General features: G+C 38.5%; 1 protein-coding gene across 1 annotated transcript in view; it reads left to right on the forward strand.

Annotated features, from left to right (window-relative positions):
* Positions 1-18,345, forward strand: part of LOC116849590 (teneurin-m) — a 967,489-nt gene that overhangs the window by 218,676 nt on the left and 730,468 nt on the right. The gene's annotated exons all lie outside the window — the stretch shown is intronic.

Consider the following 18,345-nt stretch of genomic DNA (forward strand, 5'->3'; position numbering starts at 1 on the left):
AGAGAGAGAGAGAGAGAGAGAGAGAGAGAGAGAGAGAGAGATGGAGGGAGAGAGGAAGAGGGAGAGAGAGAGAGAAAGGAAAATACACACAGGAGACGAAGAGGTGATATATGCGGGCATTAGTTATACACGAGATGTATGAGGTTTTGCGGCGTCACTCTGCCACTGTCAGATTCCAGCACGGTGCTCCTCCCGACATAATCGGGACGACCCATATTTCCCCGCCGCAATGCGTCAAGCCCCCTGCGATTCCCCGTTTCGTACCTTCATTTTTCACTCCCGCTCGTGATCTCCGCGCCCAAATTCACCTTCCATGTCGTCGCGAGCGTCTCTACCGTTCCTCCATCCACGCGTCCGCCTCTCCATCTCTCTGCGCCGCGACGGCATCCGACCCGCCGGCGTCGCGACGATTGTACATCGCTTCCGGTAAAATTCTCCGTAGAATACGGCGAGCACGCCGATCGAGAGACGAATCGATCCGCGACTTGCCGCCGGCACACACGGCGTACACCGTCAGTCAAAGCGTCGCGGTAAATATTGGCCGACCATTTTCTATCTATTTCGATGCTCCCAGCGTCCGTGCCTCGACAAGACGGCCCGATGCGTGAAAGTAATGGAACCGAAGTCGACGGTCATTTGCTCGATTTTCAGAGCGCAAAGAAAAAATAGAGATCCCTTCAAATAGAGATTCCCCTAAAACGAAAAAGAAGAAGCAAGAAAAACCTCTTCAAATACCCTTTAAAACGGAAAAGAAGAAGCAAGAAAAAGACATCCCGAAAAAGGCACGCTCTGAATTTTCATTCGGAACTAACATTCTGAACTAAATCGCGTATAGAGAATTTCTTGTAGTTTAGTTAAAATCCAATCTGATCCTTCAAAATGATTATGTGTCCTGATTAGAAGTTTCGTAAGGAAATTTTCCAAACATTACCAAGTGTAACATAAAATTCCTGACCGAATTATCCTAACTTGACTCAAATCGTTGTATGGTATTGCGATACTAACTGAGAATTCTTATCCCAACCATAGAAAATTTTGTGGAGTCTATTTGGTATTTCTTAAATTAATTGAAGTTGCGACTTCAAGTGGGAAATCCAAAGAAAAGTTGCGTAGAAAGAGTGAAGGTAGAGAGGAGACACAGAGAATAACAAAGTAATAAGCACTTTCCAATTGCTTAACACATCTTGACACACACGTACACAAAACCAGTTTATTGATCACATATTATCTTGTAAGATAATATGCAACAGTAATAACAGCAATAACAGTATACGCAACTGGAAAGCACCTAATTAATAGTTTCATAATTATAATTTATGAAAATGTAAACGGTTTGTTCTTTTTAAAATATATGTTAGTGTATAGTCATTCTTATAACTTACCGATTGTTAATTATAAAGTATTATAATAAACTTGAATGTTTAATGTGATGTTAAAGTTTCATATTTGTAGTAAAAATATAATATATATTCTTACTATGTTAAATGTCTTAATATGTTTCTTTCAAAATACTTACGATTTATTTTAGAAAAAGGTTGAGCTGAAATACTTTGAATATTTATGTTTTTTAAGTATACTTGTAAAGTGCATGCAAATATTCAAAATGTCTCAGATATTTTGTTTGATATAAAATAGAAATCGGAAAAATGAAAACGTTCAATGGGGAAAATGGGATTTGCTTTTCTATATTCAGAATCATATTTTTGAAACATTATATTTCTCCCTTAAATCCTCATAGATTTTACAGTCAGAACTCATCGTTGTTTTGGAAAATTGAAATGAATTCCAATTAGATTCTGGAAAATTTTGAGTAGGGTGTGATGTTTGAAACATGTGATTCTAAATGAGAATCCCAAAATTTTTTTAATATTCCTCCTGGTTTATTTTATTTTACATTAAAATTGAACAAAATATATATTGATTCTTTTCAAATAACTCCATTATTCAGTGAAATGTTCAAAGTGCTTTAAAAAATATTTTTTTTTTACTTTTTATTCTCTATTAAATAAACAATAGCTAGTATAAAAATGGAATTCTCTGTTTGCTATCATAAAAATATAACGATTTTACCGACTGAGGAACAAAGCGCGAGTCCCTATAATATTTCTATTTGTAAGCAAAGAATTCATGTCCCAATCGATATCGTAGTGGAATAATTAATTAACTTTGGGTCAAATCTGACCATTTTAATCGAAATTTGTGCTATATTTGAGAAAAGCTTCAAAACTTTCGACGCATAATGAAACGTTTCCGATCTACTTACGCTTTTAGAACACGCGATTGGATATCTTTAGTTAACCGATTCTTTCGTTATTACCAGATATTATGTTATTATATTCTTAGGATCATACAATGAAATTTTCAGCGTGACTTGAATATTATATGTAGATGCTGTGCTAAGCAGTGTTGCTGGAATCTTGGTGGTAGAAGAGTATTGGATAATACTAAAGGGGCCCGAGAGCGCCGTACTGCTATTCCGATGAAGACCGTCAATATCGATTTTTCGTTAGAAAATGAAAAATGCAGCCACGTTGCTCCTCGTAAAATATGTGCACTTTATCTTACGCTATGGAAAATGTATGCGTCATGACATTACAGAGACGATGGCGCTATTGAGCGACCATAAAACGTTTGTTTGTTCGGCAAGTTTACACAGCTTTCACAGTCAACGGCAGCCGTCGGTCGACCGACTGTCACTGAATGAAATGCTAACGATGATGGATGACCGAGAGAGGATCTTTCTCTCTTCCGTTTGATCCGTAGGGAAAAAGGGTCGCCAGTAATTTGTGCGTAGCGACCGAATTATCGAGAAGCCACGCGTAATTTCCACGTTATGTTGAAAATATCGTAAACTCGTAATTAAACTCGATTCTTTATAACTTTGACATTTAAATTCATTACGTCAAAAAATATTATCGCTCATGGACGCGACTGAGGCTTGTTTATGCGGACGATTGGGAGAATCAGTTCACATTTCTTTTTTCTGCGACTTTTTCATTTCTGACATCACGATCCAATATTCTTGACAAAAGCGCGAGATTCGCATTAATTTACCCAGCACAATGTAACGTTCGAAACCTTATTCCAACACATGTTACGCATTCGTTCGACTTAAGCAGCAGTTGAAATTGAAAATAGCGTCTGTGACTTTGTAGGTGAAGGGCGCGCGCGTCTCGTTCATGTTTAACTTATAATTTGTGCACGTGAACGTGCGTACGTACACTTGACTTTGACATCTTTATAGTAACAATGCGCTTGGATAATTTTGTCAGCGACGACGCAAGAGAACGCGCAGAGAGACTTGACGTTTCATGCAACACCTAATTATCGCGAGACGCATTGTGACACACAAGTGACAATACAAAGACGTATTATCAGGTATCAATAATGAGAAATAGGTCAATATTCATAAGCCAAGTATAAAAATGCGCTCGCTTATACCGAGTACAAGAAGTTCAGAAGCTTACAAGCTCAATTGCACAAGTAAATTTAAACATGCGTGCGATACTGTATCTAGTCTGTATCGCCTCTATGGCTTTCGTGATGGTCAGAGAAACCGTAAGTATTACTAATGTGATACTAAATTTTTTTTTTCTTTTATATTTTCCTTCACAGAGGCTCTCGCAAAATTATTACGCAAAATCTTAGCCTTAGAACTCTAAACTATAAAAAGTTACGCTGAGAGAAAAGAATGTCCAAAAACTAAAAAAATTATTCAGAAGGTGCTACTAATATATTTACTTAAATCTTAATTCTTTTATTTAAATAGAATAAACAATTGAAAAGAAGTCTAAGAAAGTCTTAAGAAAGTCTATGTTTTTTATCTAAAAAATATTTTATATTACCTGAAACTACCCGGCGTTGTCCAAGTTCAACACAAAGTGTCAAAGAAATTAAAAATCAGGAGGAGGGGATGGGATATTCAGGTTTTGTGCAATATATTTTGTGCACCTATATTTTTGTGCAGGGTCTTAGGAAGTCACTGTGTAAAATTTGGTCCAGACCAGATAAAGGGTTTAGGATATATGGGGAACAGACGAAGATAGACATTCTATTTTATACATATACACACACACATATATATATTATTATATATATATTTTTTTTCTTTTAAATATCTTTTCTTCCAGTGTGTGTGTGTGTATGTGTATGTGTGTGTGAGCAAATATGAGTAAATTTTACTCAGAGCATCTTCTATTGTTCATAAGTTTCGAAAAAAATTATCAGAATTTATATATTTTTTTTATTAGGTTAGAAATTATCGAGAAATATTATTCTATTATTATATTTTTGCGATTCCATAAAGTCGAAAAAAATTATAATAAACAATTCTAAAAACATCTATTGTTTATAAGTTTCGAAAAAATTATCAGAATTTATATATTTTTTTTTATTAGGTTAGAAATTGTCGAGAAATATGGTACTATTAATTTTTTTGCGATTCTATAAAGTTGAAAAAATTATAATAACAAACAATTCTAAAAATAGTAACGTCTGAAAAGTTCTGAATAAATTTTTACCAATATTTGGTTCTAGGGCTAATAATATATTGCATTCCGCGTATCAGGGCGTTGTATGTTGTGATATATTTTATTTTTTTCCCACTAGAACTCCTTGCCTGGGTTCTTCGACATCTTCGAACATTGCCCTCTGCTAGGACATCTCTTCCACAAAAACAAATGTTGTTGCTACGATGGCTGCTATTACTGTGATTATTGCACAACAACTACCACTACCACTACCACTCAAAACTCCACCGGAAACCAAGGTTGAAGAAAAAGCTAGGCTTCTACGAATTACGATAACTTGATATCGGACATCACAAACCTCAACGCGACACAAGATGACAAATATACATGAGTCTATAATATAAGTATATTTGAATATATTCCGGTGCGCTGAATAATGCAACGTTACATATAACTATGCTAACGCCAGACTACGTCCAACGGAAAACGCTATGGAATATTCTCGATAAGTTTAGAGAACGTCAGAATTAATATAACTATTTAGGTTTATTTAAAGACAATATGTTACAGATAATACGTCGTAGTGAATTGTAAATCAATTGTATATATATATATATTTCAGACTTTACAATTCACTTTACGATATATTATCTGTAACATACTGTCTTTAAATAAATCTAAATAGTTATATATATATATATATATATATATATGCATGTATGTATGCATGTATATATGAACATGTAGAGCACAAATGTAATTTTAATAATTATTATAGTAAGCGCACATTTTTGTGTTATTACTTCCTTCCTTTTTTTCTCCACGGGATACCGCAACAAATGCATTTCACCAGGCACTCGTTTAAAATCGCGAGTGGGTGATTCGTCAATTTAAATAATTAATGATCGGTCGATCATACTTCACTGAATATTTATGAGCGATGCAAATGTCAAAGAATCGTGGTAATATCGATTCCGCCACGATATAGCTGCACAGCACGTTAATAAAAAAAATTATCTACGCGTTGTTATGTAACATTTGGACACATCTGGATTCTTCGCGACGAGTGACATATCAATCGTCGCGCCAATGGCTCGAATGTATAAATCTGTATTCAATTACATTCCTTTAATCGAGACCGGCCGTCTGGAACACGATTAACACGTTACTCTTATCGCTTATTGACACAGCATGGTACAATATGACAGCACAATACGACGTACAATATGACAGAATTAGTAGAATTATCATCGAGAATCCGTAACATCACATTCCATGTGTTTTCCCGTTTTCCGCTTTTTTGGAACGTCCATGAGACGTATCGTCAACGCGACGTTGAAAAGTTCCTCTCCTGACAAAAATGAAAGAGTTTCCCGAGAATAAAGTGCTCTTCGTATGTCTAATAACACTCTCGCTATACTCTTCCCTAATTCCGGAAGACTTTCTTAACTTCCTGGTAGTCGCGAGTATCTAAGAGGTGCTGAGCGACTTCATTTTAGCATAGTAAAAATTAAAGTAATACGCGTTATATTTTTCCTATCTTCCTATTAAAATAGTCACTTAAAATTGTAAGTACTGATGCAAAATTTCTTCAAAATGTAATATTTTCTTTCTAATTTCTTCTAATTACTAAAATGTTTAATTCCCATTTCTATTCTACAAATATCTCCGACTAGCAGAAAGTTAAAGTGAATCAATAAAAGTGTTTCTGACTTGAATCAGTAGAAAGATTATTTCTCCGGTAATCAGAAATAATCAATTATTGATTTTTAATGAAAGCACTCCCACACTTCACTGTTCCGTCTTATCTCTCACTGATCAGTTTACCAGTAAAAGTAAGATTTCACTGAAAAGTTTGCAGTACATAAATTCATAGAAAAATCCAAATTTTCCGCATTCCTTGCACTGTTTATGTTCGCGAATTGTATCAATGATGAGAACAATCGCTATTATTAACTGATTCTTTCAGCGAGATTTTACTGGTTGCAATATATGCTGTACATATAAATACATATATATGAATTAGTTAAAAGTATAGTGTTTTAACGAAAAAAATATTGATTGTACTTTAGAGAGTATTGCACTAAAAAAAAAAAATATATATATAATCTCGTATTTAGCGGAATCCTTTGAACTCTTAAAGATTTTACTTGTACATGGCCTACAGAAGATTCTTCTAAAATCAAAAGAAAAATATTTTAAGCGCGGTATTCTTAAAGTTAGAGAAATTTCGTCTTTTATCTACAAGTCCTTCTTTTGATGAGTGTAAAACTTACGAAAAATGACTTTTTCACAAGGTCTTAAAGCCGAGATAAAACACAAAAGACGCAATATTCACAATACGCGACGTCCAAGAAAACCGTATAATATCCGTCGATTAACATTCCCCGACTGAGGTATTGTCCTTCGACGGACCTCGTGACTTAAATGAGAGCAGTCTCGAGAGACTCGAAGGAAAAAGGGTTACACCTAACGCCCAGGCCGCCTCCAGCCGGGCAGAGTTCAACGCGGTAATATACCCGGAGGGTATGAACACCTTTATCGCATTAAAAGCGACGAGCTGCCGTCTGGACGTACGCGCGAGACTAAACCCCATCCTGACCTGTACGCGCGCGCCCAGTCTCTCACGGATATGTCACGGGCTGATCGCGTCCTCGGATCAAACCGAAACGTCTTACGTATCTTGGACGCAAACGATATGATCCTCTTAATGTGTCCCGAGGCTTACAAGTATTATGATACTCTCTTCTGTCCGCCACTCTCCTCCCGCGCCCGATCATCTGCCCGTAGTGCTTGGGCTCACCCTACGTTTAAGCCGGACGACGAAGCCCCGGCGAACATCGGCTTACACGCATACTGATGCGTTATACGTGGATATGTATTAATATGTTAATACGATGCCGCCAGTTATGAGACCGTTTGATATTACAGCTGCTGTCCGTCTGCCTTCGCGATCGCGCGCGCGCTTTGTCGAATATTTTTGTCTTGTAAAAAGCGCGTGACGTTGTGGGACGTGCATTTACGAAAATACTCAATTGGTCGGCGTGTCAGGGTGATCGCATTGCAGCTTCTAAATATGACATGGAACGCCTTCGATATACAGGGAGATCATAGCGAGTCTGTGTGTGAACGAACGCGACTTAAGAGGACGATCCGATACTTATTTGATACCTATCATCGCGCAGCATCGGCCGCGTAGGATTCTTGTTCACCTCGACGCCACTTTCTAATCGGTTCAAGGTCAGAGTTATGGATATTCGACTGGTGAGAGCATTTACTTGTTGAGAATTATTTTAGATAAACAGATAAATGAGGCGTGACGGTCTAAATACATATAGAAATAAGGTAAACCACACAGCTAGCTGAGTAGGAACGCTACTACTAACCGACTGGTTAGCCGATTGGAAAGCCAGTATTCAGCTAGTGCAGATTAAATTTAATTTTCTAGTTCGTTACTGACTGATTATTCACTGAAATGTAGAATTGGTTGTATTGCTCGTGGCAACACAATATGTGAACCGTTGCTAACGATTATACAAGATGTTTCAAAAGTGGCGGTCAATCGCCCAATAGGTGACCGGAAATCTAAAAATAAGAAAAAGAATTGATATAAGCATAAGTCCGAAAATGCATTGTTTTGAAGTTATCGCCATTTTTATGTTGAAATTTCAAATTGCTTTGCTTCCGAATTTTTTGTTAAAATTGAAGGAAAAGATAATTTTTATGAGTTTTATAACATAATTAAAGTCAAATAAAAGTTACTGTACTACCCAGGATGCACCACGTGGAAGTATAGTCCGCTTAGCATCAAAGGGATGCTAGAGATGTAAGGAATGCTAGGAATGTAAAAAAAATAACTTGAAAACAACGCATCTTCGGACATATATTTATTCTTTTTTATTGTTTTTGGATTTCTGATCACCTACCGAGCGATTGACCTCCACTTTTGAAGCATCCTGTATATTAAATATGATAAAATGCATAGCGCCTGTGTGCACGAGCATTATATCTATTCCAAAATATATAATTTAGCTACTATATATTGCCACTAGCATTTGAAAATTAGGTAACAAATCGAAATTGAAGTTACGTTGTTTTATGAAAATCTTAAGAAAACAAAATTGAGCATTAAATTACTGGCTGAGGATGGTTTTTCACCTCATGCTGTAATTTCTATAATCATTGTAACTGTAATTTTTTTTGCCTAACAATCACCTAACTTATTTATCTAGTCACTATGAAAAGTGAGCGGTTACATTACTGACTGGTGGCGATGTTAGACACACATTTACTGTGTTGTAGCTACACCCATCATACCACTAGAAATTCAGTTTCTAATAGGGCATTCGGGTCCCTCTTAGTCATAATCAACGCAATCTCGAAAAACCTAGCTTTACGACCAGCGTCACATGTTAAACTTCTTGACTGCACTCTGTGATTACAAACGAGATCTTCACAAATAAAATTATGAACAGATGCCGCTGATCGTAAAAAAAAGTAAGTTTCTCTAGGATGTTAAACCTTCCTTATAATGTTGCGTCTGTAAAATCTGAACAAATATTCAATCGGTTACCAACTTCGTAAAAGATGTGAGAAAGTTTCAAAATGGCGCACATCTGTTTGCAGATTTTGACTTTATTGTGTTGCTATCTTATAACTGAGATTTTTTTATATCATTGGAGAAAAATATGTCCGAAGATATTGATTTTCAACAAAGTTACAGAAGTTCAAAGTTGTCAGAGTCTGACAGATCTAGACTGCACTATATACCAAGAAATATGATTGCACGCGAAGGTTTAATGACTCAGACGGTTTACCTTACATTCTCCTGCACAAATATCGACTATTTTTTGCGGACCTGTCTTGTAGAAGATTTTGTGTCGAAGTTGCACCTTCGAGAGTGACATATAATTCCCTTTTTATTTGTTTTTCTCCAACCACCTTTCATCCGCGTTTCTTGGCTGGAGATTACTTCAGAGAACGTATAAGCTTGGAATCGATTTTGATTTTAATAATTCTCCAGCCTCGCTTTGACGTGAATTTCTTTTTATTATTTCTCACGCGGCGGCCCAACGAATCATCCCTTCGTGAATTGCGATCACAGCCACGATTTCAATAACTAGTCCGCGCTGTCTTCTGACGACGGTTTGCGTCGTCTTCCCGCTACGTTTTCTTAAGATCGTCGTAACTGTCGACTGTGAGGAAGGAGCTCCGCGCGCTGTTGCAAAACGACGCGCACGATCTTGACGCCTTGCTCGGCAAGAATGTGGCGCCAGCTAAGCACATTCGTAAGCTTGCCGCGTTATGACATTCCTGCGTTCTCGTAGCGCGTCGCGTCGCGAGAGAGGGTACGGGAACGGAGAACAGTGAGATGTGACGGCGTCTTGTTAACGGCACACGATGTCCTCATTATCGCGACTGACGGTGATGACGATGCAGGTACTGCGCGATGCGAAGTGGATTCTTCGCTCTTCGAATGATGAAAGCGAAAGACGAGGGAGGAATGGGGGCAGGGAATATGCGAGGTAGACCGTGGACTCATTAAGATGGTCTGGTATTCGTTAAGCATGAGGGACGTCTAAATGGAGGGGAAGTGTGCCTAAGATGGGTGTTCTCGGGAACTTGGCCGTTGCCTAAAGTGATACAACATGCAACGTGTATAAACCTCCTTTGAATTAAGGGGATAGGCGATTTTTCAATAAAAATTAATCGTATATAAAAATAGAATCGTACAGAAAAGTATATATTGCACTCAAGTAAATGGTGTTTGTTTCAAATATTTTATACACGACAAAAAATAATATGGTTGGCCCATACATAAATCTGGTTATGTCAATCAAATTCAATATTGAACTCACTATAAGCACAAATGTCCAAAAGACAATCCTACAGACATCTGAAAATGATATCCTACTTCTTGTAGATATCCCTAAGATATCTCTAAAATATATTTTAGATACTTGTCTAGATACTTGTGTAAATCTTCATTTGAAGAAATAACTGACAAGTAAACCTACCGAAAAGGTACATCCCTGCTTCTTTTTAATTTGGCACAAATGTAGAATTACAAAAAATATTTAGATCATATTTTTCCACTTGGGCCCACTTTGAGTTTCACGAGCAGTTTATAGCTTTTTAATGTTCTTACTCCCATCATCAACAAATGCAACAAAAATGCATATGAAATAAAATTAAATACAAGATATAGTTAAATAATTTTAACAAAATCGGCACAGCTGAAATACGAACTATTTTAAATTTCTTTAGCCGAGATTCCAACAAAATATCTTAAATTTGTACTAAATTAATAAAAAATGATTCGAATCTCGGCTAAATCGAGAGAGAGAGAGAGAGAGAGAGAGAGAGAGGGAAATCCGGCAATTTTAATTAAAATTTTAACAAAATCGGTATAGCTGAGACACGAACCATTCTAAATTCCTCTAGCAAAGATTCCAACCGAAATATTTAAAATCTGTGCTAAATTAGTCAAAAATGATTCGAATCTCGGTCAAACCGAGAAATTATTTGTAAAAATAATTTCTTTTCAACCTTTTACACGTTTTATTTAAACATTTTATTATTTATACAAATAATTTTATACATTTGTGACCTCATATTCATAATCAGCAAACCAAAAGCGCCTATATCTTGTATTCAATTTTATTTCTTATGCATTTTTGTTGCACTTGATGATAGGAATGAGAACATTAAAAAGTTATGAACTGCCCACAAAATTCAAAGTGAGCCAAAATGAAAAAATATGACCTAAATATTTTTTGTACTTTTACATTTGTGCCAAATTAGAAAGAAATCGGAATGTAACCTTTGGGTAGATTTACTTGTGAGATTTCAACCGACTGAAATCCTAGTTCTTCAGTGGAAAGTTAAGTTATTTTTGCTCACAGCCAAATTTATCGTCACTTTTATAAACTGTTATATTACACAAACCTAAAGCTATATCTTAATTGAATCGAATGTTGAACTTTTGGACAGGGTGACTTTTGTATTGAACACAACAGAATCAATAAACGGCATATCATCCCTACTTTGAATGCTAAATCTATGTTTCAAAGGATATACAATCGCAACACGTTGTGTCATGTCGCAATTTTCAGCCGGCAATTAAAATTCGTGAATGTCCGATGCGAGTACATGAGGTCTTTCTCTTTTTTTATGGGGATCGAAGCCCGTGGAGAACAGTATCGGTTACAAGAGCTGATCCCACGATGGCTTCGGCTTAATGTCAGAGTCATTTCGCTGATTGCTGTTCGAGGAAAGTGTTGGCGCGTGGGGGGAGGTTTTATTTTGATTTTAATTCTTTTTATGCGATAACTCGCGGCGGTAAATTATGTAACCGCGGCCGAAGCTCCAATCTCGAGTTTTCATCTTATAAGCCGTGCACGAGCGACGTCGTTATACATCGAGGCGAATGCGCACGAGACGAACAAAACGTCGCTTTTAATATTCCGTATCTCTCCAATCTGAAATCTTCGGTATCCCGCAGGGAGACACGGCTCCGTCTATCGCAAGCGAGGAATGAATTAAGGTTTCTGCAGAGAGAGACTTTGTTTCCTGCGATAGCATTCCGAAGTCAAAGGGCTCGTGATTTCTCTGCTCGATAATGATCGTTCGCCGTATCGCATGCCCTACGCATTTATTCACAATAGACGATCCATTTCGGAAGGTATCAGTATGAATTATCGTGAATAATCGAGCAATATTTATATTCCAAGAAGGGTTTATGTTTACGTGTATATTATGATATTCCATGTTTACTCGTAGACAGCGTAAACTAAGTATGATACGTCATCTACATAAACAATGAGTAATTTATGGATAGCGTTTGAGGAACAGTGTGGCTTGCTAGAATGTTAATTAAGGAGAACTTCTATCTTTATTTTAGATTCCTCTGATATGTTAATTTGTAAAGGATGTTCGCTAAACAAGTTAGCGTCCACAGAATTCTCTATAATTATATTCTTATTTACTGAAAATTAAGTCTGACAAAATGAAAATTTCATGCAGTTTGTTCACTTAAACTCATTTAAACGGTACACTTATTATTAATATCCAAAATGAAATATCCTAAATTAATATCCATAACAATAACTGTCTCATAATTTAATTACTCTTTTTTATATATTTTAATGTAATTGGCAAATATTCTATATAATTTGCATTGTGTACATGAAAAACAATCATATATACGTCACGTGCAAAATACGTGTACAATTCGCGTCGACATAATCTTGAAAAATCCACGATACAACTCTAGTCTCTTGTACAATTTTACTAACCCCAGCGAACCTTCTTCACGAACCTTATCCGAAGAAAAGATTTCGAAGTAACTTTTCCAAATAAATCTTCGTCATATTTCGTAAAATGATCAAATCATTCGCGACTGTCGTTTGAATATTCATATTCCACTGACACAAAATTAGAGGTGCCTCATATTTCACGTCAATATATCGCCGGAATCTTCCCGAGATAGTCGGGGATTTCTTTCCCGCGCGGGAAGTTGGATGAAGATCAATGAATTTCTGAGCGCAGATATCGAAAGTGATTCACCGGGAAGAAGAACTGTTTGTCGGTGGAAGAGATACGAGGTCGTAACGAGGCGGTGGGCGCTATCGATCTTCGCCGCGGCTCGTTCCCGCGTCATTAATCCTAAATAAGGTTTATAAGATAAAGTGGAGCGATCTCGTGAAGGTCAATAAATCGGGGGAAGGGAGGAGGAAATGGTAAATTTGTTTCGTACGTATTTCAGATTCACGTATACCGACGTAGGTGTTGCTCCCGATAACGCAATTTTGCCGGCGCGCTTCTTCGCGCGATATCTTTCTGAAGATTTCGCACAACTCGCGCAATAAACTACCATCCATCGCGTCGTTTACAGTTTGCACGTTTGAGACCTGCTCCAGGAATGCGTCATACGCTTCTCATTTCCTTCCCCGTGGGGAAGTGCCCCGCCAGGAAACGTACCTCGGCTAGATTAAACTCAAGCGTGGAATTCTCAAAGCGGAAAGTAATTTTCTATAACGGCATTATATGGAACTAGATCGGCTGGTATGAAATAGTAAACGGCATAGAACCTACGTACACGTCGCTTTAGAGCTCGATCGATCGGAGAGGAGTCTCCTGAGAGGAGGGGGACGTCACATGGAAAAAAATTTCCAGTTCGTGTAACCGAATGGAGACCAGGTGGAACATTCGCTCGAAAAACAAGAAATAATGTCTCTGTTACTGTGACCGAAAACATCCGTTTGAACAATCCGCTGTATTAAAACATGATTGAAGTAACTGAGAACACGCATATCTGAATAGAAACCCTCTGCAAGAATCTTACTGTTTCTACAACCGAGTTTTTCATTTGGTCTCCGAGTAACAGAGAATTCAGTTATACTAACGAAGTTGTTTTTCCGCGTACGAAAGAACGAAACAAGCTCTTATTTCGTTAATTTACATTAATCAGGTATCGATCTGATCGAATTTTCGTCAAGAAACGCTCTTGCGAACGGCGTGTTTCGCGTGTTATAACGCGTCTGTACGTCTGTAGCGTGGAGATTTGACCGAGCGTTCCTTAGCACTTGTTTAACAACCCCCGCTTCTCATTACTCCCGGCGAAACATAACACGCTCCAGCACGACTTATTATACCGCGCGCCCAGAAATTACGAGGCGAGCCTCGGCGGGACCATTCGAGCAATTTCATAGGGAACTATCTCATCGACAATATGAAATTTCACGGCATCCCGTACTATGTTACCCCGCTCGAGTCATGATGTTAGCATAAATATTCAGACGCAGCTTCAGACCCCAGACAGAAGACAATATCGCCTTATGAGACTTCCGCGAAAAGCGAGCTCGCGTGAATAAACGCCGCACGTTTTGATTTTCTCCGATTTCACCACGATTTTATCCATTTAATCATTTCGTAGAATCACTCTTCTTATGTATTATTCGCAAACCAATCAATAATTGTAATTAGAGCGGCTGACGATAGTTTGAAGATATTAAAGGGATGCTGAATATCGATGAGGCTTCTTATCTTGCACTGCTTTCCTATTTGATTGCAAAGAATTGCAAATGCTTATACAAAGTGAGAGTATAAATGTCAATATATGGCGAATTATCTCATCCCAGCACTTTCCCAGACAACAATTTTGAGAGAGCAGTTTTAATATACTTTTCTTCTTTTGAAAAATTACAGTTGATAGAGTTTAAGCAATAACACCGAATCACAATAAAACATATCAAAACATATCAAGATTCGCTTTTATGAAAACTCAGTATGTAATTCCAAACTTATGGCCGGCAGTGTGGATTTTATATAAATGTGCGCTGCTTCGTTTTACCATATTTAGCGGAAAACATAAGCACGTATATATGGAAATTTTTCTACAAACTTCTCGTATATTTTCGAGCTTCAAAATTCAGTTGTGCAAAAGTACTGTTGTATACTTTAAAATTCTCCTGAGCGGAGCAAACATACTGTGTAATAAAACTTCAGAACTTCGATATTAGACAAATATTCACGCTAACTGACAGCTTTCAGTCATGTCAATTTTGAAATGCTCTCTCGTTCCCATTGAAATTGAGCAATACTCTAATATCTTTTCTCCGTTTTCCATAAATATCCGTATTCATTGTGTAAAAGCATTTCTAATTCTGTGCAACTGATACGTCATAAATGTTGTGGAAGAAGACGAACGTATTGGCGAAAAGGTTATCGAGTATGATATCCCCTCCCCTCTATTTGTTATTTACGTCATCGGGCACACGCGTAAACGCAGCACCGGTGTCCAAGGTGTTCCTTAGCCAGTGTAAACCGTCGATAAGGTCGTTCAGAGTTCACGGAGGGATCGGAAGAGCCACGCCCTGCTCGCGTCGCTCGTTATTCACGTGGCGTGGACGCTCCATCTTTCTCTCTCCTCCGCTCGCTCAGATCTCGTCCATGAATCTTATCCGGGCCGCGGGTCTCCTCGTTAAATCTCGCCAATCAGATATATATCGGGGATACGAGGCGGTTTCGTGGTCGAGCGCTCGCGCTGCCCGTTTACACCGGATAAAATACTGCGGATGCTCGCCTCGCGAGATTAACCCTCTCGATTCTTCAACGGCCGCGGCGGCGATGGCGGCGGCGTGTATCCAGTGTTTATGGTGTACGTTGTCCCGCTCCTGCGTTTCGCCCGGCGATTTTGTGCGAGGACCAGTGAGCCAGCTGGAGGTAGCCCTGCGCCGATGTGTTTCTGGCGCGTTGTTGGAAGAGCGACCGCTCCGCAACTTCCCGCTTGCTCGTGGTGGCTCCCTCGGGCCACCTTCTCATTATCCGTTGGTGATGGTGGCTGCGGGATAGCGGTGGTGATAGCGATGACGACAGCGGTGGCGGCGGTTGCGTCGGTGGTAGTGACGGTGTTGACGGTGGTAGAGGTAGTCGCGTTCGTAATGGCAGCTCCGTCGCAACAAAGGAATCGTTATTAAGCGTCGACCCGCCCGGGGACGCACCTTCCTGGACAGTCCCCGCGAGAGCAGACGGATACGCTCCATCCAAACCATTGTGTCGCGCGCTCCGCGGAGGATAATTTAGAAAAAAAACTGCGATTTCGCGCGCGCGCGCGCGCGCTGCGTCATGTCGTCAGTGTTCCTTTGAATCTTCTTTGCATCTACGTGGTTTCTCCACGCAGCTCGTGATATTCTTTCCTTTTCTCTTCCCGGAGATTCGGAGGAACTCCTTCCCCGTCCTCCTCGACGTCGCGCACCGTCCTCTCATCTCTTCTCGTCCCATCTCGTCTTTCCCGAGAAGCAGGCATCGGGAGATGCCAGATACGAGGTGAAGAAGAATGTGCCGGGCTGATCTAGCGCGCTCTTCCTGCTTTCACGCCGGGGAGCATCTAGACGAAAACGATTTCGTCGTGGATTAAGGCGAGATATCGGACGGGCTGCAATTGCGCCCTCAGATCTTCGAATCGCGCCGGTTGCCCGTGATGTATTCTCGTCATTAGCTCTCCAGGAACGTAACCGCAGCGAAGCGTCGTTAACGCTATTACATTCTACGCCGCTCGACGTTCTCAATTGATTCTTATCTAATTAATGATCGGTTTAAGGCCCGTTCTCGCGCCCGGCTGTCTCACAGATCGCGCGTCGGGCGGTGTTTTGACCGTTTTTCCAGCTGATCGTCGGAAAAATCATAGAGTACCGGGTAATTTCTGTCCGGAACTATCCGACTTTACGAGCTACGAGGACGAAAATTGAGGTATAACATCAGATAAGTCGAGACCCGTTATTTCTTTCATAAGAGATAATAGGTGCGGGCTTGTTTTCTATTATACATTGAGACGCGTGTAAAAGAGGGCTCGAACAAGGCCCATTTCTCAAAGTTGACAGCTGTTACGGTAGTTTCTTGCCTAATGTGCGCATCGACGAGTGATAGCGCGTTCTTGACGACTACAGTTGTGTTTCGTGTAGATTATGCATTCATGCCTCGGCGTGTTTAGCATATTCTTCCGCACTCCGTTGATCTATTGTGCCTCCGTCTCATAATCCGTCCGCGTGTACGGTTATATCGGGACTAAAAAGAGAAAAAGAAGATAAAGAGGAAACGAAATAATGCGCCAGATAATGTGGTAAATCAAAACGTTGATTGAACAACGGTATTAGTTCGGATTAACCGGTTTTTTAACGCTATTACTCGCTATGCGGGGGAAAAAAGCGCTGCCGTTCCATATTTCGCCCCTCAATTTTTCTACTTTCGCCAGCCGCCAAACTTCGTTCCCTATGCCTTTCTGGAGGCACTCGGTTTAACCGGATTCCAGATAATCCACTTCCTTGCTCCTCGTCGTAACAGGACATTAACGAAATTAACGTGTGCGCGCGCTCGAGGTAAGATAAAATTTATATCGTGCGAGAGATAATATGCGCGATAGAGTCTCTTCGAGCGTTATGCGTCGAATATAGAGACCACCGGGTGGGACGCACTTTACAACGGCGGATCTCGATACGGCTGTTTAGGGATGTGTTGCCCATATCTCAAAAATAATGAAAACTTTTTAGAAGTTACATATCAATCTACTAATGCCGGAAGTAATCACAGGCCATTTAACTCATAGCCTCGGTCAAAAATTTTTCCATTTTATAATGTAAGAAAATATGATGACGTTAAATGACGTAATGTGTTATTGCCGTTTAAAACGTCATTTATGCATCATTAAAACGTCATTAGATGTTATCCTGTTATTTGTTATTTTAAACCATGTTATTATGGAAATATATGATGCTATTTTTAGTAAAGAGAAATATGATTAAGAAGTAATGATAAAAATCTCAATTATATATACTCAGACAAAAAACATAGTGATGGCAACTATATAAGTGATAGCTATACGAAACTTTTGCATATAGAAATATATATATATATATATATAGTTCAATAAACTATTTTTTTAATTTTTACAATTAAAATTTTAGGTGCAATAATTGTAAAATAATTTATTGAACTATATACATTATAACTCTACATAAAAAACTCGTATCGACGAGTGATCCGTTAGTATAAGTTAGCACTTGTATAGTTGTCATATTTTCAGATATCATGTTTTTCTCTGAGTATACTTTAAATATTTAAAATTATGCATGCAAATATTTCACTGTACAATTCAGAGATAAAAGTTAAAAAGGCAAAAATAAAATAAAGTCAATGTACAATAAAAATGTGATGCTAAATTAAAAATATATTATGAAAATTGTTATTAGTACTCACTGAATAAATATTTTTTACTTCTTATTTTCCTCTCAGTGTACGTCATGTGATCTTAAATTCCAATTATTAATGTTAATCTCTCTCTCTCTCTCTCTCTCTCTCTCTCTCTCTCTCTCTCCCC

Source organism: Odontomachus brunneus, unplaced genomic scaffold (genome assembly GCF_010583005.1).
Source record: "Odontomachus brunneus isolate Ranch 3 - 2012 unplaced genomic scaffold, Obru_v1 Obru_scaffold_119, whole genome shotgun sequence".
Taxonomy (NCBI): Eukaryota; Metazoa; Arthropoda; class Insecta; order Hymenoptera; family Formicidae; genus Odontomachus; species Odontomachus brunneus.